At 47.3% G+C, this 24,866-nt stretch overlaps 14 pseudogenes; all 14 read right to left on the minus strand.

Annotated features, from left to right (window-relative positions):
• Positions 1-9,047: 9,047 nt before the first annotated feature.
• Positions 9,048-9,166, minus strand: LOC143999415 (5S ribosomal RNA; annotated as a pseudogene).
• Positions 9,167-9,266: 100 nt separating this feature from the next.
• LOC143999316 (5S ribosomal RNA) lies at positions 9,267-9,385 on the minus strand (annotated as a pseudogene).
• Positions 9,386-9,485: 100 nt separating this feature from the next.
• LOC143998966 (5S ribosomal RNA) lies at positions 9,486-9,604 on the minus strand (annotated as a pseudogene).
• A 542-nt stretch (positions 9,605-10,146) lies between these two features.
• Positions 10,147-10,265, minus strand: LOC143999514 (5S ribosomal RNA; annotated as a pseudogene).
• A 952-nt stretch (positions 10,266-11,217) lies between these two features.
• On the minus strand, positions 11,218-11,336 carry LOC144000072 (5S ribosomal RNA; annotated as a pseudogene).
• A 160-nt stretch (positions 11,337-11,496) lies between these two features.
• Positions 11,497-11,615, minus strand: LOC143999538 (5S ribosomal RNA; annotated as a pseudogene).
• A 99-nt stretch (positions 11,616-11,714) lies between these two features.
• LOC143998795 (5S ribosomal RNA) lies at positions 11,715-11,833 on the minus strand (annotated as a pseudogene).
• Positions 11,834-11,936: 103 nt separating this feature from the next.
• LOC143998695 (5S ribosomal RNA) lies at positions 11,937-12,055 on the minus strand (annotated as a pseudogene).
• A 699-nt stretch (positions 12,056-12,754) lies between these two features.
• On the minus strand, positions 12,755-12,873 carry LOC143998509 (5S ribosomal RNA; annotated as a pseudogene).
• A 5,895-nt stretch (positions 12,874-18,768) lies between these two features.
• On the minus strand, positions 18,769-18,887 carry LOC143999398 (5S ribosomal RNA; annotated as a pseudogene).
• A 1,169-nt stretch (positions 18,888-20,056) lies between these two features.
• On the minus strand, positions 20,057-20,175 carry LOC143998622 (5S ribosomal RNA; annotated as a pseudogene).
• Positions 20,176-21,898: 1,723 nt separating this feature from the next.
• On the minus strand, positions 21,899-22,017 carry LOC143999487 (5S ribosomal RNA; annotated as a pseudogene).
• Positions 22,018-22,389: 372 nt separating this feature from the next.
• On the minus strand, positions 22,390-22,508 carry LOC143998723 (5S ribosomal RNA; annotated as a pseudogene).
• A 914-nt stretch (positions 22,509-23,422) lies between these two features.
• LOC143999086 (5S ribosomal RNA) lies at positions 23,423-23,541 on the minus strand (annotated as a pseudogene).
• Between the last annotated feature and the right edge of the window lie 1,325 nt (positions 23,542-24,866).

A 24,866-nucleotide genomic window follows, 5' to 3' on the forward strand; every position in this document is an offset into this window, starting at 1 on the left:
TCTTATTTCTACCTTACACGCAGCAATAAATATTAAGATATTAACATTTAACCGGTATCTCTCTGCAATAGTAAACGGAATGGGTAGATCACTCATCTAATATCAGTCTTCTCAGTGCTACCGGAACAACTTTTACATTTAGAGTAATGCAACGATTTCTCCGTTTTATGAAGCTACTGCAACTAACGCTTTGGATTTCTTTCCTGTTAAATTACGCTCTGCAATATTAAGCCATGTAAATTGTCCTATTGGTCTACTAACAATGCTATGTATAATAATACAAATCTTTCAAAAGCAATATCGTCTCACTACAATACTTACACTCTGCATAATAAATATGATTAATGCGTCTAATGCTAATAATAAAGTCGTCTAAAACTCGGCTATAGGTAGAGAATAAAACTATCTTACATCAAAATAAACCATGTACTGCCAAACCAATAACGGCCAATTACTTAACGTCTATCAGTCAATGACTTAACAAAATAAACTTAGCACTCTTTTGCTCTATTTTTTATATATGTAGTTCTCTACATTAACTGTCACATTTATATCACCACTGACAACACACTACTGACCTTTTAACAGCACCAAATATGAAAAAAGCACTGTAACTCTTTACATGATTTAGATGTAGTTGCATTAGCAAAAAATAAAGTAATGTCTCCTGTACACGCTAGCCTTTCTGTATACATTAATCTTTCTGTGTACACCAGTCCCTCTATATAGACTAGCCTCTCTGTCTTCTGTATACATGTGCCCGTAACCTATATACACTAGCCTGCCTTCTTTTTACAATAGTCTCGGTGTCCCAGCCTCTCTGCATACACTAGCTTCACTGAATTCCCCAGACTCTCTTCTGTATACACAAGCCTATCTGTAAACAATAGCTTGTCATCTGTACACACTAGCCTCTCTGTATACACTAGCCATTCTTCTGTATACACCAGGCTCAGGGGAATAACATTTGCCTATCTGTATTACCTTGTTTGACTTTTCTGATTTCTGTTTCTTTTCTAGGGTCTACCTCGCCGTATACCCAAGCCAATCTTATTACCCCAGCCTCATTCCAATTATAATAGCCTCACTGTATACCCCAGGCAGTCTTGTGTTGGGTTTTTTCAGTCTGCTCAGCCATCTTCTTGTAGGGTTCTTCGGGTCAGCCCTTGCTCCCTTTTCCCCACGTATCCTCTCATTCACAAGAAGTTCATTCTCATGTCTGGGTTACCTTGGGCATCAGGCTCATCCTATCCTTCACGGGACATTCATTTGGGTTTGCGTAGCTTGCAGGCTCTTAGGGGGTTCCTTCTCATCTTCAGGTCAAGAGTCGGTGGGTTCTACTCTCACAGCGGTAACTTACAGTTGGCGTTTGGGCATATGTCATTTTATGGATGGGATCTTTACCTTTCCTTTTCCACCTATACTTTTGTCTTTTTGCCCTCTTTTCAAGCATACTGACCATCCAGGCCATGGCACACCTCAGGCCTTGGTTCTTAACCACTACAATACAGGGCACTTTCGCCCCCTTCCTTCCCAGCCCAATTTTCAGCTTTCATCGCTCTAGCGCTTTCAGTGACAATTGCGCGGTCATGCTACACTGTACCCAAATGAAATTTTTATCATTTTGTTCGCACAAATAGAGATTTATTTTGGTGGTATTTATTCACGACTCCGTTTTTTATTTTTTGCGATATAAGCGCAAAAAAACGGAAATTTGGAAAAAAAACAATATTTTCTTTTTTCTATTTTAAAAGAAATCCAATAAAATCAAATTTTGTCATAAATTTAAGCCAAAATGTATTCTGCTACATGTTTTTGGTAAAAAAAAATCCGTTAAGTGTATAATAATTGGTTTGTGTGATCACGGACATATGTACGCAAATGATCATGTACATATGTGTGCAGGTGATCACGTACATATGTGTGCACATAATCATTGGGACAAGTGATTTTAGTGGGACATATGTGGGGGACATGTTTTTATTATTAGGGACATGTGTTTTTATTTTTTGGGGACATGTATGTTTTGGGGACATGTGTGTTATGGGGACATATGTGGGGACTGTGTTTACACTGTGTAATGTGTTGTGTGTTTACACTAGACTGAAGATCAGTGAGTAAAAAGCTGTAAAAAACAGCTCATACTCACTGATCATCAGCCGGCTGTTGCTAGATCAGCAATCTACTCTCCTCTCCTCAGCGATGACTTCTGTGTGAGGAGAGGAGGAGCCGATTGCCTAGCAACCGGCTGTTTGTTTACATCACATGATGGCCGTGATTGGACACGGCCGTCATGTGATCAGGAGGGCCAATCACAGAGCCCTGATTGACATTCCTGAACGTCCTATCAGAAGTAGACGGCTCCCACCCGGCCGTATATGTGCATTGGCCGGGTGGGAAGTGGTTAAGTAATATCGCATTTCCCACTTGAAGACTCCGATTACAAGTGGGAAGGCTGGCTGCAGGCCAGCCCGTATTTGTGGGAGGAGTCTGAGGGACTATTAAACCCTCCTCCTCTGTCAGGGCCAGGGTTGGTGTTTTCTAGGGAGAGAGAGACCGGGTTACACAGACTTGCTAGTGTATACAGACGGAATAGTGTATACAGAAGACCAGCAAGTTTATACAGAGAGGCTAATGTGTACAAAAGACAGGCTAGATTATACAGAAGAACGTACTGGATATGCAGAGATGGAGGCAAGGTTATACAGAGAGAGAGGCTGTTTTACACAAAGAGGCTAGTGTGTGCAGACTTGCTAAAGTATACGGACAGACTAGTGTATACAGAGAGGCTATTTTAAACAGAGAGACTAGGGAAAACAGAGAGGCTAGTGTACAGAGACAAGCTGACAGTGAGGCCGGGGTATAATGAGAAGCTAAGTTATACAGTAGACAGGCTAGTTTATATAAAAGACAAAATTGGGTAAACAGAATACAGGCTGGGGTATAATGAGAGGCAAGATTATACATAGAGGCTAGGGTATAAAGATGTATACAGAAAGGCGGGGTATACCGAGAGACTATGTGTATAAAAGACAAGCTAGGGACGGACTAGTGTATACAGAAGACCGGCTAGTTGATACAGAGAGGCTAGATTATACAGAAGAACATCCTGGGTATGCAGAGAGCTCAGCTTCAAGGGATGGCCAACGTGAGTAATATGAGTGAGACTCCTCACCCCCCCCCCCACCTACCAGATCTGACTTTCATCCCCTTGCCCTCTCTGCCCCGGTCATCTGGTGGCAGTTTTATGCACTCCCTGGCCCCCACCCATTCATAATCCTTACCGACCTTTCCTTCCGCTGCTCACAGGAACACACTGGAATACTTGTCTAATTAACCAACTTGTACAAGACACCGCTATCCTCCTGTCTGACACCGGTCCCCATTGGAGGCGTTACCCCTCACTGTTTGGGTGGTCCCTGCCTCCCCCTGGATGCTCCACATATACCCCAAAGACATTGTCGGAGGGGCACCACTTGACAGGTGGCATCTCCCATTGGAGGAAGGGATGATGGCCCCAACCCCTTGGCAGCAGGTTCTTTCATGTACAGACCAGGGCGGCTCATCTTCCCTTCTGGAGTCTTGACCTTAGAGGGGGGAGTTGCACTTTGGGGGGTCTGAGTGATACCTAGTGCGCTGTACTGGAAGGGCTTGACATTCCCGCATATGTGTCCCCTCTCCCTGGTTGCGCCCCTCGTCCCCCCCTCTGGCCCCCACCTACTCTTTGCCGACATTGCCTTCTGCAGCTTTCGGGGACACCCTGGATGACTTATTTATTGAGCCTATTGGTGCAAGACACTGCTTCCCTCCAGTTTGACTCTGGACCCCCCTGGAGGATTTACCCCTTACTGTTTTGGCGGTCCCAGCCTCCCTCTGGATGCTCTACACAGCCCCCGATGGTGATGCAGGAGAGACACTAATTGGCGGGCCCCAGAACTGCTGCTCGGGTGAAGTCTCCCGTTGGATGGAGGGATGGTGGCCCCAGCCCCTTGCCTGCCAGATTCTCCATGCACTGACCAGGGCTGCTCCTCTTTGATCTTCATGTGGTGACCATGGAGGGGAGGAGTTGAAACTTATGGGGTCCGGGTGGTTGCTGGTGTGAGCACGCTAAAGGACTTGACCTTTCCGCATGTTTGTCCCCTCTCCTTTGCTGCCCCTCCTTCCCTCCCCCTTCCCTCCCTTACCTCCTTCCCTTCCCTCCCCCCTTCCCTCCCCCCTTTCACTCCCCCTTTCCCCCCTTACCCCCCTCTTTTCCCCCCTTCCCTCCCCCTTTTCCCCCGGGGCGTGGATGGAGGAGAGGGGGTAAGGAGAGGACAATCTGCCAAAGAGAGAAATACATTTGTTCGGGGGCTGCATGTACTTTTGGGGTATGGGACGGGGGGTGGTGGATCCCATTCTGTGATGCCTTTTCTGTTGTGACGGGCTCCCTCGTGCATGCCTACATTTAGAGCGAGCTGAGGAGACCCCTCAGTGCTGACAGTTCTATGCTCTACCTCTGTTTTAATTATACTATTGTTTTTTGGTTCTATGATGTTACTGATTGTCTTTTATTTGCATACCGGTATCAGACATGACATTTACCACTGCCGGGACTGGGGGGACTGGGATCCGGGGGCTCCCTCTCCGACCTGTCTACCCACCAACCCAAGTAGGACGGCGCTTTAAACCCAGTGTACATCTGGTAAACGCTATAGCATAATTGTGCTGTTTTAGTATACAATTCCTGTACTGTTGAGTGCGGACAACCCTTAATTTCCCTCTCCCCCTGGGGTTGAGGTGCCCGGCCTCTTTTTCCCCTTACCTTTCCTTCCATTTGCCCTTCTTTTTTCCCCCTTAGTTCCCGCCATCCATTACCTACCCAATACCTACCTTGGTTCAACTTTCTTTGCTTTTCTCGGACGTCCCCCTTCCCCTCCCCGAGGAGCGATGGCAGACTCAGTCAAGGTCACCTCTCTAAACGTTAAGGGACTGAACTCCTCTGAAAAACGGTGGATCCTCCTGTGAGAACTGAAGACTTCCTGTACTGATGTGGCCTTTATACAAGAAACACATTTTAAAAATACTAGCCTCCCCTTTCTACGGTCAAGATCCTTCGCTAAGGTCTACCACTCTACTAACCCCTCCTCTAAGACCAAGGGAATCTCCATTCTGATCTCTAGCAGGCTCCCCTCGGTTCTCCAGGATTCTCTGGTGGACCCTGGGGGCCGATATCTTTTTCTTAGGGGCCACATTGGAGAGCTCCTTTTTACATTTGCCACTGTGTACGCTCCCAATGATCACCAAGACACATTCCTCAGAACTACCCTGCACAGATGATGTGACTTTCGGGAGGGCCAGTTGATATTAGGTGGGGACTTTAATGTCCCCTTTCGCCATCGGTTGACACTTCTGCCTCTTGCTCCTCGCTCCTCATTTACTCTAGAAAGCGGATTACTAAGTGCTTACTGAATGACCAATTAGTTGATATCTGGTGTCTGCAACACTCCGGGGAAAGGGACTACTCTTTTTGCTCTTCCCCTCACAAATCATACTTGAGGATAGACTTCTTCTTGATTCCACATGACCAACTGCACTTGGTGAGCTCTTCCTCCATCGGCCATATTACTTGGTCTGACCACGCTCCTGTAGCCCTTACCTACACCCTCTCTAGGAACCCCTCACCTAGGACTCTATTCTGGCACCTTAATGAGAGCCTCCTCCAGATACCGGAAGTTTTAGCAGATGTGACCAGGGAATTGGACCTTTATTTCCAAGAAAACTAAACGCAGGACTGCGACCCGGGGATAATTTGGGAGGCTCACAAGTCAGTACTCCGCAGGGTACTTATCAGGCACGGGGCACGCATCAAACGAACACGGAAGGAACAAATTGCTAATCTGTTTTGTGAACTTGCCTCTGTGGAAGCGAAACATAAACATGCCCCCTCACGGACCTTAGAGATTGAATTGGGGACACTCCGTACCCAGATTACTGACCTACTCCATTATAAAGCGAAAGCAGTACTCCAGTTTTGTCGTAAACTGATGTAGGAATCAGGGGACAAATGCGGAAAAATCTTTGCCAGGTCAGTAAAGGAGTTGAAATCTGCCTCTTACATACAACAGTTGATAGATGAGAATGGCCAGAGGGGCTCTACCCCAACCCAAATAGCCAAAGTCTTTGAAAAATGCTACTCTGATCTCTACAACCTGCCCGATTCAGGGTCCGGACAGGACAATATCGACAGATATGTAACCGGTTCTGGTCTACCAACCCGATCACACTGGAAGAAGTCCAGATGGCCGTGGGACCTCCGAAGGTGGGTAAGGCTCCGGGCCCTGACGGATATACCGCACAATACTATAAGACCTTCCTCCCTATTCTCGGCCCGCGCTTGGTGAATTTATTGAATACTCTGAGCTTGAATGGGGATTTTCCTGAGCATACCCTTAGAGCCCACATCTCGTTGATACCTAAGGAGGGCAAAGACCCGGGCCTATGTGGGAGCTACAGACCAATTTCCCTCCTAAATTCGGTCCTAAAACGATTCTCTAAAATCCTCGCCACGTGATTGGCACAGCACTTGCGGTCCCTTATACATATTGACCAGTTAGGTTTTATTCCCACCAGGGAAGATAGGGACAACACCATTAAGGTGCTTACCCTGGTCCATAAAGCAAAGTCATCTGGGACCCCTTGTCTTTTCGTGAGTACTGATGCCGAGAAAGCTTTTGATCGGGTCAAATGGACATTCATGTTCTCGGTCCTTCGCCATATAGGTCTGAGTGAACGGATGTTGGCATGGATAAGTAAGATATACTCACGCCCTTCAGCTCAACTCAAAGCGAATGGGGTGCTCTCATCTCCCCTTGACATCGGGAATGGGACCAGACAGGGTTGCCCCCTGTCGCCCCAGTTATTCGCACTGTCATTGGAACCCTTTCTCTCCACAATTCGACAAAACTCAGACATAACGCGACTCCAAATCGGTATATTGACATCTGCCTACGTAGATGACATGCTGTTCTCGTTGACGAATCCCAGAGTTTCCTTTTGCCAAATCTCCTTAGGGAATTCCAGATATACGGGATACTTCTTGAAATCAGAGGCCATGGGGGTCGAAGTCCGCCTGCAAACGTTACTAGACTTGTAGTCCAATTTTCGATTTAAATAGACCCATACAGCCCTTAAGTACTTAGGTACTTACATTCCACAGGACAACGCGCGTACGTTTATGTTGAACTTCCCCCCACCCCTTGTCACTAAGATCCGCAGTTTGCTTCACGGGTGGCATTCTGGCCTCCATTCCTGGTTCAGGAGATGCAATCTCATTAAAATGAACATACTCCCTAAATTTACCTATCTTTTCCAAGCTCTCCCGATCCAGATTCCAGTCCCGTTTTTTAAGCAAGCTCAATCCCTGCTCACTCAATTTAACTGGGCCCACAAAAATCCCAGACTTAAGTGGTCACAGCTGACATTGTCTAAACAACAGGGAGGGTTGGTTCTCCCTGACTTGCGATGCTACTACCTGGCCTCCCATCTGGGGCGTGTATTGGACTGGAATGGAAACAAACTTTCTAAGCTCTGGGTGCTACTAGGACAATCTCACTCCCAAATTCCGCTAAGAAGCACCATGTGGTGCTATAAGGATTTACCCACAGAATTGACGTCACATCCCACTATAGGGGCTTCATTGAAAGTCAGTCACCTGATCGCTACCCAAAACACACTCACGTCTTTGACTTCCCCCCTATTCCCTATACGTGGCCATCCGAACTTGGAACCGGGGACCCACTTAGAAATTCCAACCTAGACCATGCGTCTAAATTCGTCATTGATGGAAAATGACCTTCTTTCTCAACCCTAACAGATCTGACAGAGCTTTTCCAAATGCCTTTTTGGAGAGCGGCGCAACAACATCATTTTTTCCATTCCATCCCCAATACTCAAACTTTCGCACGCCCTCAGACGGAGTTTGAGACTCTATGCAGGAGCGAAGGCCCTTTGGTCCACATTCTCTCTCAAACAGATCACCCACACTTAACCTGTCTGTCCAACTGGGAAAAGGACCTTAATTGCTCGTTTTCCCCAGCACAGAGACAACGCATTATCACTTTGGCTCTCAAAACCTCGCTGTGCACGAAGATACAGGAGACAAATTTTAAACTTCTCACCAGGTGGTATTTGACACCATCAAAGCTGCATAAATAATTCCCCTCTTCCTCGAACATATGCTGGAGGTGTGGAGAAGAAGAGGGCACGTTGATCCACATTTTTTGGTCCTGCCCCAGCTTGGTGGACTTCTGGACAGAGATCCGATGCATAACACAAAAATTCACAGACTTCTCCATCCCGGAAGAGGCTGCATTCTTTCTCTTGCACCATTCACAGATTCCCATTAAGAAGTACAAAAAAAAAAATTTTACGGCATGTGATAAATGCGGCGAAATCCTGCATCCCTCTCTATTGGAAAAAATGTTCCCCCCCTTTCATTACTCACTGGCTTAGGAAAATAGAGGACATTAAAAAAAATGGAGGACTTGATCCTCACATCACAAGGTAAACAAGAATTTTTTAAACAAACCTGGGACATCTGGAATACCTTTATATTCTCACTGGAAGGATGTCGCCTGCTATCACCTTAATGCTCTGAGCTTTCCTTGACTGGCCCCTTGGACAGTGGCTGCCATTGTGTCTCGTCCCCTCTTCTCCTTTCCTGATCTTTCACCCCTTCTCTTTTCTGCCTTCCTCCCCTATCTCTCACCCCCTCCACCCACTCTCTCTTTTGGAAAAAGTGGAAAATTGGGAATGACGGCCCCACCCCCCCCCCTCTGGATGGATTATGCCGGAGGGACCTGGGGTTTGTGTGACCCTGGATCTTGGTACAGTACTTTATCCGTGCCTTGAATCATTATGATTGATGGAAGGCAGACTCACAGTTGCGAATATACCTGTATCAAGTATTGTTCAGCTGCTTTTTGCTCTGTATTTCTCTGTTGCATTATGTACTCGGGGGACCGTCTTCCCCTGTTTGGAGAAAAAATTATATTTGAAAAAAAAAAAGAAGCCTACGACACCTGGTATTCCCAGGCGGTCTCCCATCCAGGCATTAACCAGGCCCGACCCTGCTTAGCCTCCAAGATCAGACGAGATGGAACAGATTCAGGGGGATGTGGCCGTAGCCAATAACTTCAGGCACTCTCAACTCTCTTGACAAACGCCAAGATGGTCACCTTGGGAAAGAAACAAAAAAAAAACAAGTCAACACCAACAACATAAAAAGAAGTCTACAGCACCTAGTATTCCCAGGTGGTCTCTCATCCAGGTATTAACAAGGCCCGACCCTGTTTAGTCTCTGAGATCAGACGAGATCTGGTGCTTTCAGGGTTATGTGGCCATAGGCAAGCTCTTCAGGCACTCTCAACCCTCTTGACAAACACCAAGATGGTCACCTTGGTAAACAAACAAAACAAAAACAAGTCAACGCCAACAACATAAAAAGAAGCCTACAGCACCTAGTATTCCCAGGTTGTCTCCAATCCAGGTACTAGCAAGGCCCAACCCTGTTTAGCCTCTGAGATCAGAGGAGATCGGGCGCTTTCAGGGTTATGTGCCCATATGCAATCTCTTTGGGCACTCTCAACCCTCTTGACAAATGCCAAGATAGTCACCTTGCGATACAAGCGAAAAAAGACAGGTCAATGTCAACAACATAAAAAGAAGAATTTCGGCACCTGGTATTCCAACGCCATCTCCCATCCAGGTACTAACTAGGCCCAACCCTTCTTAGCCTCAGAGATAAGAAGAGCTAGGGCTTTTTCAGGGTTATGCTGCTGTAAGCGATCTCTTTGGGCACTCTCAACCCTCTTGACAAATGCCAAGATGGTCACCTTGGGAAACAAGCGGAAAAAAAAACAAACGAATCAACGCCAACAACATAAAAAGAAGCCTACAATAACTGGTATTACCAGGTGGTCTCCCATCCAGGTACTAACCAGGCCTGACTATTCTTAGCCTCCAAGATCAGACAAGATTGGGTGCTTTCAGAGTGATGTGGCCATAGGCAATCTCTTCAGGCACTCTCAACCCTCTTGACAAACACCAAGATGGTGACCTTGGGAAACAAGCTAAAAAAAACAGGTCAACTTCAACAACATAAAAAGAAGCCTACGACACCTGGTATTCCCAGGCGGTCTCCCATCCGCGTACTAACAAGGCCTGACTCTTCTTAGCCTCCAACATCAAATGAGATCGGGTGCTTTCAGGGTGATGTGCCCGTAGGCAATCCCTTCAGGCACTTTCAACCCTCTTGACAAACGCCAAGATGGTCACCTTGGGAATCAAGCAACAACTTAAAAAAAAAGCCTATGGCATTGAGAAATCCCAGGCGGTCTCCCATCCAGGTACTAACCAGGTCCCAACCCTGCTTAGCCTCTGAGATCAAATGAGATTGGGCTCTTTCAGGGTGATGCAGCCATAGTAGATTTTTTTTCAGGCACGCTCAACCCTCTTGACAAACGCCAAGATGGTCACCTTGGGAAGCAAACAAAAAATCAAGTCAACGCCAACAACATAAAAAGAAGCCTACAGCACCTAGTATTCCCAGGCGGTCTCCCATCCAGGTATTAACAAGGCACGACCCTTTCTAGCCTCTGAGATCAGAGGAGATTGGGTGCTTTCAGGGTGATGTGCCCATAGGCAATCTCTTTGGGCACTCTCATCCCTCTTGAAAAATGCCAAGATAGTCACCCTGGGAAACAAGCGAAAAAAAACAGGTCAACGCCAACAACATGAAAAGAAGAATACGGCACCTGGTATTCCAAGGCCGTCTCCCATTCAAGTACTAACTAGGCCCAACCCTTCTTAGCCTCCGAGATCAGAAGAGATAGGGTGCTTTCAGGGTGATGCTGCTGTAAGCGATCTCTTTAAGCACTCTCTACCCTCTTGACAAATGCCAAGATGATCACTTTGGGAAACAAGCGAAAAAAAACAGGTCAACACCAACAACATAAAAAGAAGCCTGCGGCATCTGGAAAACCCAGGCGGTCTCCCATCCAGGTACAAACCAGGCCCAACCCTGCTTAGCCTCTGAGACCAGACGAGATTGGGTGCTTTAAGGGTGTTGTGGCCGTAGGCAATTTCTTTGTGCACTCTCAACCCTCTTGACAAATGGCAAGATGGTCACCTTGGGAAAAAAGGGAAAAAACACAGGTCAACGCCGACACCATAATGAGAAGCCTACGGCACCTGGTATTCCCAGGCTGTCTCCCGTCCAGGTACTAACCAGGCCCATCGCTGCTTAGCCTCCAAGATCAGATGAGATTGGGCTCTCTCAGGGTGATTTGGCCGTAGACACTCTCTTTGGGCACTCTGAAGCCTCTTGACAAAGGCCAAGATGCTCACCTTGGGAAAAAAGCTAAAAAAAACAGGTCAAAGCCAACAACATAAAAAGAAGTCTACGGCATCCCGTATTCCCAGGCGATCTCCCAATCAAGACACTAACCAGGCCAGATCCTTCTATGGCACCTGGTCTTCCCAGGCAGTCTCCCATCCAGGTACTAACCAGGCCTGACACTGCTTAGCCTCTGAAATCAGATGAGATTGGGTGCTTTCAGGGTGATGTGGCCGTAAGCATTCTCTTCAAGACACGCCCAACCCTCTTGACAAACGCCAAGATGGTCGCCTTCAGAAACAAGCGAAAAAAACAGGTCAAAGCCAACAACATAAAAAGAAGCCTATGGCACCTGGTATTCCCAGGCGGTCTCCCATCCAGGTACTAACCAGGCCTGACACTGTTTAGCCTCCGAGATCTGACGAGATTGGACGCTTTCAGGGTGATGGGGCCTTAGGTGATCTCTTCGGGCACTCTCAACCCTCTTGACAAATGCCAAGATGGTCACCTTTGGAAACAAGTGAAAAAAAAAAAACAGGTCAAGGCCAATAACATAAAAAGAAGCCTACGGCACCTGTTATTCCCAGACGTTCTCCTATCCTGGTATTAACCAGGCCCAACACTGCTTAGCCTCCGAGATCAGACAAGATCGGGTGTTTTCAGGGTGATGGGGCCGTAGGTGATCTCTTTAGGCACTCAAGACCCTCTTTTTAAAAGCCAAGATGGTCACCTTGGGAAACAAGCGAAAATAAACAGGTCAACACCAACAACATAAAAAGAAGCCTACGGCACCTGGTATTCACAGATGGTCTCCCATACAGGTATTAACCAGGCCGTACACTGCTAGGCCTCTGAGATCAGATGAGATTGTGCGCTTTCAGGGTGATGTGGCCATAGGTGTTCTATTCAGACACTCTCAACCCTCTTGACAAATGCCAAGATGGTCATCTTGGGAAAAAAGTGAAAAAAAAACAGGTCAACGCCAACAACATAGACCCTGGCGGTCTCCCATCTGACCCTGACCCTGACCCTGCTTAGCCTCTGAGATCGGGCGCTTTCAGGGTGATGTGGCCTTAGGCGAACGCTTCGGGACATACTCAAAACTCTTGACAGATGCTAAAATGGTCACCTTGGGAAACAAGCGAAAAAAAAACAGGTCAAAGCCAACAATATAAAAAGATTCCTACGGCACCTGTAATTAGGTATTATCCAGACCGGACCCTGCTTAGCCTCCGAGATCAGATGAGATCGGGCGCTTTCAGGGTGATGTGGCCGTAGGAGATTTCTTCTGGCTCTCTCAGCCCTCTTGACAAATGCCAAGATGGTCACCTTGGGAAACAAGCGGAAAAAAAAAATGTCAACGCCAACAGCATAAAAAGAAGCCTACGGCACCTGGTATTCCCAGTCGGTCTCCCATCCAGTTACTAATCAGGCCCGACAATGCTTAACCTCCGAGATCAGACAAGATTGGGCACTTTCAGGGTGATTTGGCCGTAGGCACTTTCTTTGGGCACTCTCACCCTCTTGACAAACGCCAAGATGGTCATCTTGGGAAACAAGTGAAAAAAAACAGGTCAACGCCAACAACATAAAAAATAGAATTTTTATATACAGCTTACCTGTAAAATCCTTTTCTTGAGAGTACATCACGGGACACAGGAGCTTCATTACATAGTGGGTTATATAGGCACCTCTGGTGATTGGACACTGGTTAACCCCCAATTAAGGAGAATTCCTCCCCTATATAACCCCTCCCATATGGGAGGCACCTCAGTTTTGTAGCAAAGCAATAGGAAACCACGTAAAACCCAAGAGGGGTGGGAGCCCTGTGTCCCGTGATGTACTCTCAAGAAAAGGATTTTACAGGTAAGCTGTGTATAAAAATCCTATTTTCTTGATCATACATCAGGGGACACAGGAGCTTCATTACATAGTGGGATGTCCCAAAGCAACGCTCAGATTGAGGGGAGGGAGACACAGATCATAATATATAGACCGCCAAGGACCGGAGGACCTAAACTGCAGCCTGCAGTACACTGCGCCCAAAGGCGATATCCTCTTGCCCTCTGACATCCACCTGATAGAATCTGGTGAATATGGGGACTGATGACCAAGTTGCAGCCTTACAGATCTGAGCCAGGGAGGCCTGGTGATGCACTGCCCAAGAAGCACTTCCAGCCCTAGTTGAGTGCGCTTTCACTTGAAAAGGAGGGATCTTCCCTTTAACACTATAGGCCTGAGAAATAATCTGTCTAATCCACCATGAGAGAGTGGATTTTGATGCCACCTGACCCTTCCTAGGGCCTTCCGGCAAAATAAATAAGCAATCAGTTTTCCTTATCTGTGCAGTTGCCTGAAGATAGATACTGATTGCCCTTACCACATCCAAAGTGTGCAAAGATTTTTCTTCTGCAGACTGTGGGTCCGGAAAAAAGGATGGTAGGCTTACATCTTGATTCAAATGGAATCCTGAAACCACCTTAGGCAGAAAGGACCTGTTGGGACGCATTACCACCAGGTCCTTATGAATAATTAGATACGGTTCTTTACTGGAGAGAGCTGCTAGTTCTGACACTCTTCTAGCCGTGGATATGGCTACCAAGAAAACCAATTTTTTAGTCAAAAGAACTAACGAAGCCTGATGCAAAGGTTCAAAAGGTTGCCCCTGCAAAGCTGAGAGAACCAAATTCAGATCCCATGGGCATACCGGAGGTTTGACTGGCGGCCTTATCCGCATAGCCCCCTGGATGAAAGCCCGCACCAGGGAATGTGATGCAAGTGGTTTCTGAAAAAACACTGACAGGGCCGAAATATGCACCTTGATAGTGCTTACGGCCAAATTCATTTCTAGGCCTGACTGGAGGAAGGCCAAGATCCTGCTAATGACATACTTTCTAGGATGACATTCCCTGAGTTCACAACAGGAAACATATGCCCTCCAGATTTTGTAGTAAATAAGCCTGGAGGCCGGCTTTCTGGCATTGACCAGAGTAGAAAGGACTGGCCCCGAAAGCCCACGGTCTCTCAGAATGTGGGTCTCAGCAGCCAAACCGTCAAATTCAGACTGTGTAAAGCAGCATGGCTAATTGGACCCTGTGAGAGCAGATCTGGCCGGAGAGGGAGGATCCACGGCCTGCCTACTGCCAACTTCATGATCTCTGCGTACCACGGTCGCCTGGGCCAAGGCGGGGCTACCAAAAGAACTGACTTTGTTTCCCTCTTGACTCTTCCCAGGAACTGCGACAGAAGCAGGCACGGGGGGAAGGCAAAAATCAAATTGTACTGATCCCAGGGAACTGTCAGAGCATCTGACCCCTGAGCGAGTGTATCTCTTGTCTTTGACACAAATTTGTCCAGTTTTCTGTTGAACCTGGACGCAAACAGATCTACGTCTGGAGTACCCCACCTGCGACATATGTTCCAAAACACGTCGGGGTGCAGAGCCCATTCTCCTGGGCACAACTGCTGGTGGCGCAGAAAATCCGCCTGCCAATTTTCCACTCCTGGAATGAAGACTGCAGAAAGGCATGGAACATGCCTTTCTGCCCAGACAAGTATGCGATTCACCTCTTTTTGCGCAACCAGACTCCTGGTACCGCTCTGGTGATTGATATATGCCACTGCTGTGGCATTATCGGACTGAACCCAAACAGGGAGACCCTGTAGTCTGAAAGACCAGTTTATGAGATCCATATAAACTGCCCGGATCTCCAAGACATTTATGGGCAATAGCTTCTCGATCGCAGACCATTTCCCCTGTGAGCACGTCTCCTCCAACACTGCTCCCCAGCCTGTCAGGCTGGCATCTGTCATAATAATCTTCCATGGAAGAGGAAGAAAAGTTTTGCCTTTCAGCAAATTCTCGGTTTGTAACCACCAGACGAGGCTCTTGCGTGTCCCTGGGGATAGACGCATAGGAAGATCCAAGGATTGGGGATTCCTGTTCCAAGCCGCAAGGATGCATCTTTGCAGAGGCCTTGAGTGGAACTGGGCGAATGGAACGGCCTCGAAGGAGGCGACCATTTCCCCTAACAGTCTCATGCACAACCTAATGGGGCAAGATCTTCTGCCCAGAATTAGGCGCACCAGATCCCCAATGGCCAAGGCTTTTGGCCTTGGTAGAAACACCTTGCCCTGAGCAGTGTCGATAACCATACCCAGGTATTCCAACCTGGTAGCAGGCTGTAGGGACGACTTTTCTAGGTTTATAATCCAACCTAGGCGTTCCAGGTATTCTAGCGTTCTGGTAACACTGTGGTTCAGGAGCGCTACTGTTTTCTCTATGAGAAGCAAATCGTCTAGATAAGCCATGATGGCTATACCCTGAGCTCTTAGGTTTGCCAAGAGAGGGTCCAGAATCTTTGTGAAGACTCGAGGGGCCGTAGCTAGCCCAAACGGCAAAGCCACAAATTGAAAATGGTGCTGCTCTACCTTCGAACCTTTAGATACTTTTGGTGTGCGGGAAAAATTGGCACATGGAGATATGCATCCTTGATGTCTATTGATGCCATAAACTCTCCCCCTTGCAGGGAGGAGACCACAGTGCGAATTGACTGTATTCGGAAGGACCGGATGCGTAAAAATCGGTTCAGATCCAGGATAGGTCTGACACTTTTATTTGGCTTTGGAACGGTAAAGAGATTCGAGTAAAACCCTGAAACCTGTTCTTTTGGGTCCACTTCTACTATCACTCCCTGGGATAGTAAGTGATCTAAGGCCAGAAATAGCGGTCTTTGCTTTACTGGGTCCCTGGGGATCCTTGACCTTAGAAAGCGAGAAGGTGGAATCTCCTGAAACTCCAGCTTGTAGCCCAGAGATACCGAAGAGACCACCCACTCGTCCCGGATCTCTTCCTGCCAGGCTTCTGCAAACTGCAGGAGCCTTCCCCCCACTTGGCCGAGCGGGGGCGCTCCTTCACAAGGAAGCTTTCGGGCTCTGCTTGGCAGGCTTTCGCCCCCAGGATTTCTTCTGCCCCTGGGCCCGGCCTTGAGCCTTTCTTGGAGAGGGGGGTTGAGAAGGCCGTCGCCACTGCTTAGAGCTTGATGCTCTGGGAGAAAGAGAACGCCTAAATGATGGACGTTTGCTCCTTTTGACTGGAAGGAGAGTAGACTTACTCCCTGAAATTTTTTGGACGAATTTGTCTAATTCTTCTCCAAACAAACGTTCCCCTTTAAACGGGAACCCAATCAAATGCTTCTTGCATGATAGCTCAGCTGCCCAATTCTTTAGCCATAGGGCCCTTCGCATGTGTACCAACAGGAGAGACAAACGAGATGCTTGTTGGACAGAAGCCAAAATCGCATCAATCATGAAACACAGAATTTGAGGTATTTCTGCATAATTCTCCACTTCCTCACTGGGAAGAAGGCCAAGCATCTGCTTAACCTGTTCATTGAGGAACTGACACAACCCCACAGCTGCGACTGTAGGTTGCACTACAGCGCCAGTCATGGAAAAGGAGGCTTTTAATAATGTTTCCAGCTTCTAATCAGTTGGATCTTAAAATATCTGAGCATTATCCAAAGGACAGGTCAAGTTTCTATTCACGCAAGAAACAGCCGCATCGACAGATGGGACCCCCCATTTCTTGGTGGAACTTTCCTCCAGAGGATAAAGCATAGAAAACCTTTTAGGAGGAGCAAACAGTTTATCGGGATGTCCCCAATACTCATACAACAATTTATCCATTAAGGGATGAATTGGAAAGGAAAAGGCAGGTTGTGGGATTTTCCTGACTCCCAGGGAAGAAACAGAGGATGTAGCGATCTCAGCAGCAGGCATTCTGAATGAGGTACGCACCAATTCAGTATAATACTGCACCTGTTTTCTGAGCACCTGGGAGGAGGGGACTCTCTCCTCTTCCTCTGATTCATCCGACTGCTCAAGATCCCTGTCCCAAGATAGGGATCTCTCCTCATTGTCAGAAGTGTCATCTGAAAGAGGAATCTCAGCAGAGGGAGGGGATCTACCCCTTTTCCTGCTATCTTTCAGGGAAGCTGAAATAAAATTCATGATTCTCCCTTCAAAACCCTCCAATGTAGCCCTAAGGGAGTCCTCAGTGATGTATACCGGGGCTGAAATTTTAGGAGAGGCTGCAAATCCTGACAGGGGCACTGACTCATCCTGTGAGGCTGACTCCAGTCTTGCAGGGGGGGATGGTAACCTACAGGCATTTTTAGAACCCCTAGACCTAGGCGGTGACTTACCAGTGTCCTTGTTATCTCCCCCTGAGACCCTCTTACGAGGAGACATAGTCCTAAGCTACAAAGCAGAGGTACTAGTACAAAGTGCAATCACTGTTGTGCTTAAAGTCTCACAATAAATATATATGCTTAAACTGCACAACCTGATGCTGAGTAGGTGTCTTAGGTATGCCTGGATCCAATCCCTTGGGATGCTTACTGCCCACAGCTCCTGTGTCTCCACTTACAGCCCCCTGACGCTCTGGGCTGTAAAACTGCCGTCTGGCGCCTGCGCAGTACAGCGCCGTGCACACCGAACGACGCGGCTCGCAAACACACTCCCGCCTCCTCCATTAGCACGGGAGCGTGCTTGGCGCGCATGCACGAGGACTGCCGGTATCCAGGGGGGAAGGGAATTGCCATCGGAGCTGTCTGGGACCCCCAGACTACGTGGGACCCCTGTATTACCTTCATTGTGGCAGAGATTGCAGTGGAGACGTGAGTCATCTGGGAGAACCAGGCTTCACTGAGCGTGTGTATCTGAAAGGCATGTAAGTATGCATCAGGCTGCTCTTACTCCCCCTAGTTGTGGAAACCAGGTAAGACATACAACTACTCAATGAAGAAATCCATAATATAATTTATACAGGATTAACTTCCCTTACCTGTCCTCGCCGCAGGAATTGCTGAAAACAGACAGATTCCAGCCTTCACCCATCACGGCGGGCAGAGTTGTGCCAACCTTCAGGTTTTTTTTGGGGTTCCTTCTCAGAAGAACCTCCTACCTGGACCTTGTAAAAGACTCTGCCAGAAACTTTCATGCCACTATGTAAATAGTACAGTAAGTCTGGTTTTCCCAGAGCCCAGTCTTCCAATAGGAGAGGACTTACAGGCAAAACCTTGTTTCTTCAGATGACGAGGCCCGGGTACCACATCATCTTGGGAGTCAAAATATCGGCCCGAGATATGGATCTGGTTTGTTGTAGCCCTTAGGCCCCTGCAAGGACCTACACAGAACTTTCTTCATAGCACATGTTTTACGTGACCAACCACCACTGACGAAGGAAAAAATTAGGTGCCTCCCATATGGGAGGGGTTATATAGGGAAGGAATTCTCCTTAATGGGGGGTTAACCAGTGTCCAATGACCAGAGGTGCCTATATAACCCATTATGTAATGATCCTGTGTCCCGTGATGTATGATCAAGAAATAAGCATACGGCACCTAGTATTCCCAGTCGGTCTTCCATCCAGTTACTAATCAGGCCCGACAATGCTTAACCTCCGAGATCAGACAAGATCGGGCACTTTCAAGGTGATGGGGCCATAGGCGATCTCTTTGGGCACTTTCAACCATCTTGACAAACGCCAACATGGTCATCTTGGGAAACAAGCTAAAAAAAACAAGTCATTGCCAACATTGGAGGCTAAGCAGGGTTGGGCAGTTTCCTTGCCTGAAATAGGCATCTCAGAACTGCCATCTGGCTGCTTCCCGGGTTTCCAACTCCTTCAACTAATCCCAGGAGACAATCCTTCGCCTCCATCCTGGTGGAGGTTCCAAACACCCGATCAATGGTTCCTGTCACCTCCGTCCAGTAGCAGATCAACTTCGGGCATCTCCAAAACATGTGCATCATGTCTCCCCCCATGTTCCCGCGCCGGGGGCAACTTGCGTCCGGCCGTTCGGCCAAATTGAAAAAGTTTACGAAGATACAGGAGACAAATTTTAAACTTCTCACCAGGTGGTATTTGACACCATCAAAGCTGCATAAATGTTTCCCCTCTTCCTCGAACATATGCTGGAGGTGTGGAGAAGAAGAGGGCACGTTGCTCCACATTTTTTGGTCCTGCCCCAGCTTGGTGGACTTCTGGACAGAGATCCGATGCATAACACAAAAATTCTTGTACTTTATCCGTGCCTTGAATCATTATGATTGATGGAAGGCAGACTCACATTTGCGAATATACCTGTATCAAGTATTGTTCAACTGCTTTTTGCTCTGTATTTCTCTGTTGCATTATGTACTCGGGGGAGCGTCTTCCCCTGTTTGGAGAAAAAAAAAGAAGCCTACGACACCTGGTATTCCCAGGCGGTCTCCTATCCAGGCATTAACCAGGCCCGACCCTGCTTAGCCTCCAAGATCAGATGAGATGGAACAGATTCAGGGTGATGTGGCCATAGCCAATATCTTCAGGCACTCTCAACTCTCTTGACAAATGCCAAGATGGTCACCTTGGGAACAAGCGGAAAAAAATAGGTCAACGGCAACAACATAACAAGAAGCCTACAGCATCTGGAAATCCCAGGCGGTCTCCCATCCAGGGATTAAACTGGTCCCAACCCTGCTTAGCCTCTGAGATCAGATGAGATTGGGCTCTTTCAGGGTGATGTGGCCGTAGGAGATTTCTTCAGCCACTCTCAACCCTCTTGACTAACGCCAAGATGGTCACTTTGGGAAACAAACAAAAAAAAACAAGTTAACGCCAACAACATAAGAAGAAGTCTACAGCACCTAGTATTCCCAGGTGGTCTCCCATCCAGGTATTAACAAGGCCCGACCCTGTTTAGTCTCTGAGATCAGACGAGATCTGGTGCTTTCAGGGTTATGTGGCCATAGGCAAGCTCTTCAGGCACTCTCAACCCTCTTGACAAACACCAAGATGGTCACCTTGGTAAACAAACAAAACAAAAACAAGTCAACGCCAACAACATAAAAAGAAGCCTACAGCACCTAGTATTCCCAGGTGGTCTCCAATCCAGGTACTAGCAAGGCCCAACCTTGCGAAAAAAGACAGTTCAATGTCAACAACATAAAAAGAAGAATACGGCACCTGGTATTCCAACGCCATCTCCCATACAGGTTCTAACTAGGCCCAACCCTTCTTAGCCTCAGAGATGAGAAGAGATAGGGCTCTTTCAGGGTGATGCTGCTGTAAGCGATCTCTTTGTGCACTCTCAACCCTCTTGACAAATGCCAAGATGGTCACCTTGAGAGACAAGCGGAAAAAAAAAAAACGAATCAACGCCAACAACATAAAAAGAAGCTTACAATAACTGGTATTCCCAGGTGGTCTCCCATCCAGGTACTAACCAGGCCTGACTCTTCTTAGCCTCCAAGATCAGGTGCTTTCAGAGTGATGTGGCCATAGGCAATCTCTTCAGGCACCCTCAACCCTCTTGACAAACACCAAGATGGTGACCTTGGGAAACAAGCTAAAAAAAAACAGGTCAACGCCAACAACATAAAAAGAAGCCTACGACACCTGGTATTCCCAGGCAGTCTCCCATCCACGTACTAACAAGGCCAGACTCTTCTTTGCCTCCAACATCAAACGAGATCAGGTGCTTTGAGGGTGATGTGCCCGTAGGCAATCCCTTCAGGCACTTTCAACCCTCTTGACAAACGCCAAGATGGTCACCTTGGGAAACAAGCAAAAAAAAACGAAGTCAATGCCAACAACTTAAAAAAAAAGCCTATGGCATTGAGAAATCCCAGGCGGTCTCCCATCCAGGTACTAACCAGGTCCCAACCCTGCTTAGCCTCTGAGATCAAATGAGATTGGGCTCTTTCAGGGTGATGCAGTCATAGTAGATTTTTTTCAGGCACGTTCAACCCTCTTGACAAACGCCAAGATGGTCACCTTGGGAAGCAAACAAAAAATCAAGTCAACGCCAACAACATAAAAAGAAGCCTACAGCACCTAGTATTCCCAGGTGGTCTCCCATCCAGGTATTACCAAGCGTGACCCTTTCTAGCCTCTGAGATCAGAGGAGATTGGGTGCTTTCAGGGTGATGTGCCCATAGGCAATCTCTTTGGGCACTGTCATCCCTGTTGAAAAATGCCAAGATAGTCACCCTGGGAAACAAGCGGAAAAAAACAGGTTAACGCCACTAACATGAAAAGAAGAATACGGCACCTGGTATTCCAAGGCCGTCTCCCATTCAAGTACTAACTAGGCCCAACCCTTCTTAGCCTCCGAGATCAGAAGAGATAGGGTGCTTTCAGGGTGATGCTGCTGTAAGCGATCTATTTAGGCACTCTCAACCCTCTTGACAAATGCCAAGGTGATCACTTTGGGAAACAAGCGAAAAAAAACAGGTCAACACCAACAACATAAAAAGAAGCCTGCGGCATGTGGAAAACCCAGGTGGTCTCCCATCCAGGTACAAATCAGGCCCAACCCTGCATAGCATCTGAGACCAGACGAGATTGGGCGCTTTCAGGGTGTTGTGCCCGTAGGCAATTTCTTTGTGCACTCTCAACCCTCTTGACAAATGCCAAGATGGTCACCTTGGGAAAAAAGGGAAAAAAAACAGGTCAACGCCGACAACATAATGAGAAGCCTACAGCACCTGGTATTCCCAGGCTGTCTCCCACCCAGGTACTAACCAGGCCCATCGCTGCTTAGCCCACGAGATCAGATGAGATTGGGCTCTCTCAGGGTGATTTGGTCGTAGGCACTCTCTTTGGGCACTCTGAAGCCTCTTGACAAAGGCCAAGATGCTCACCTTGGGAAACAAGCTAAAAAAAACAGGTCAAAGCCAACAACATAAAAAGAAGCCTACGGTATCCGGTATTCCCAGGTGATCTCCCAATCAAGACACTAACCAGGCCAGATCCTTCTATGGTCTTTCCAGGCAGTCTCCCATCCAAGTACTAACCAGGCCTGACACTGCTTAGCCTCTGAAATCAGATGAGATCGGGTGCTTTCAGGGTGATGTGGCCGTAAGCGTTCTCTTCAAGACACGCCCAACCCTCTTGACAAACGCCAAGATGGTCGCCTTCAGAAACAAGCGAAAAAAAACAGGTCAAAGCCAACAACATAAAAAGAAGCCTTTGGCACCTGGTATTCCCAGGCGGTCTCCCATCCAGGTACTAACCAGGCCCGACACTGTTTAGCCTCCGAGATCAGACAAGATTGGGCGCTTTCAGGGTGATGGGGCCGTAGGTGATCTCTTCGGGCACTCTCAACCCTCTTGCCAAATGCCAAGATGGTCACCTTGGGAAACAAGTGAAAAAAAACACCAGGTCAAGGCCAATAACATAAAAAGAAGCCTACGGCACCTGTTATTCCCAGACGTTCTCCCATCCTGGTATTAACCAGGCCTGACACTGCTTAGCCTCTGAGATCAGACAAGATTGGGTGCTTTCAGGGTGATGGGGCCGTAGGTGATCTCTTTGGGCACTCTCGACCCTCTTGTTAAACGCCAAGATGGTCACCTTGGGAAACAAGCAAAAATAAACAGGTCAACACCAACAACATAAAAAGAAGCCTACGGCACCTGGTATTCACAGATGGCCTCCCATACAGGTATTAACCAGGCCGTACACTGCTAGGCCTCTGAGATCAGATGAGATTGTGCGCTTTCAGGGTGATGTGGCCATAGGTGTTCTATTCAGACACTCTCAACCCTCTTAACAAATGCCAAGATGGTCATCTTGGGAAAAAAGTGAAAAAAAACAGGTCAACGCCAACAACATAGACCCTGGCGGTCTCCCATCTGACCCTGACCCTTCTCAGCCTCTGAGATCGGGCTCTTTCAGGGTGATGGGGCCTTAGGCGAACGCTTCGGGACATACTCAAAACTCTTGACAGATGCTAAAATAGTCACCTTGGGAAAGAAGTGAAAAAAAAACAGGTCAAAGCCAACAATATAAAAAGATTCCTACGGCACCTGTAATTAGGTACTATCCAGGACGGACCCTGCTTAGCCTCTGAGATCAGATAAGATCGGGCACTTTCAGGGTGATGTGGCCATAGGAGATTTCTTTGGGCTCTCTCAGCCCTCTTGACAAATGCCAAGATGGTCACCTTGGGAAACAAGCGGAAAAAAAAACATGTCAACGCCAACAACATAAAAAGAAGCCTACGGCACCTGGTATTCCCAGTCAGTCTCCCTTCCAGTTACTAATCAGGCCCGACAATGCTTAGCCCCCGAGATCAGACAAGATCGGGCACTTTCAGGGTGATTTGGCCGTAGGCACTTTCTTTGGGCACTCTCACCCTCTTGACAAACGCCAAGATGGTCATCTTGGGAAACAAGCGAAAGAAAACAGGTCAACGCCAACAACATAAAAAATAGGATTTTTATATACAGCTTACCTGTAAAATCCTTTTCTTGAGAGTACATCATGGGACACAGGAGCTTCATTACATAGTGGGTTATATAGGCACCTCTGGTGATTGGACACTGGTTAACCCCAAATTAAGGACAATTCCTCCCCTATATAACCCCTCCCATATGGGGGGCACCTCAGTTTTGTAGCAAAGCAATAGGAAACCATGTAAAACCCAAGAGGGGTGGGAGCCCTGTGTCCCGTGATGTACTCTCAAGAAAAGATGCTCAGATTGAGGGGAGGGAGACACAGATCATAATATATAGACCGCCAAGGACCGGAGGACCTAAACTGCAGCCTGCAGTACACTGCGCCCAAAGGCGATATCCTCTTGCCCTCTGACATCCACCTGATAGAATCTGGTGAATGTGTGGACTGATGACCAAGTTGCAGCCTTACAGATCTGAGCCAGGGAGGCCTGGTGATGCACTGCCCAAGAAGCACTTACAGCCCTAGTTGATTGCGCTCTCACTTGAAAAGGAGGGATCTTCCCTTTAACACTATAGGCCTGAGAAATAATCTGTCTAATCCACCTTGAGAGAGTGGATTTTTTTTTTTGTTTTCAAAAGTATTTATTAGGAAATAATAAACAGAATCAGAAATACACAGTGGTAGAGCATGTCTAAACATACAGAACAAAAGACGCAGATAACATAGTGAGCATAACATATGATCAAAATTGAGTGAATATGGCAATACAAACAAAAAAGGAACTGTGAAATCCGCATGGATAACATGAGTATTAACATATGAGATAAAAGATACCACATGGTTCAAAAAGAACAGAATATTTCTGAAGAACTGAAAGAGACAAAAGGAGGAAAAAAAGAAAAAAGAGGGGGGGAGCACCCAAAGATAAAGAAAAGAAGAGGAAATAACAGGATAGCAAAGTAAAGAGAGAGGAGAGACCAGCACAGTTAATGTAGGAGTCTAAAGATAGACCACGGTTTCCATTTTGCATCGTACAATGGGATTTGAGAGAGTGGATTTTGATGCCGCCTGGCCCTTCCTAGGGCCTTTCGGCAAAATAAATAAGCAACCAGTTTTCCTTATCTGAGCAATTGCCTGAAGATAGATACTGATTGCCCTTACCACATCCAAAGTGTGCAAAGATTCTTCTTCTGCGGACTGTGGGTCCGGAAAAAAGGATGGTAGGCTTACATCTTGATTCAAATGGAATCCTGAAACCAC

The sequence above is a fragment of the Lithobates pipiens genome, unplaced genomic scaffold (assembly GCF_037356315.1).
Source record: "Lithobates pipiens isolate NorthernLeopardFrog02 unplaced genomic scaffold, aLitPip1_a1.2 Scaffold_19, whole genome shotgun sequence".
NCBI classification, from domain to species: Eukaryota; Metazoa; Chordata; class Amphibia; order Anura; family Ranidae; genus Lithobates; species Lithobates pipiens.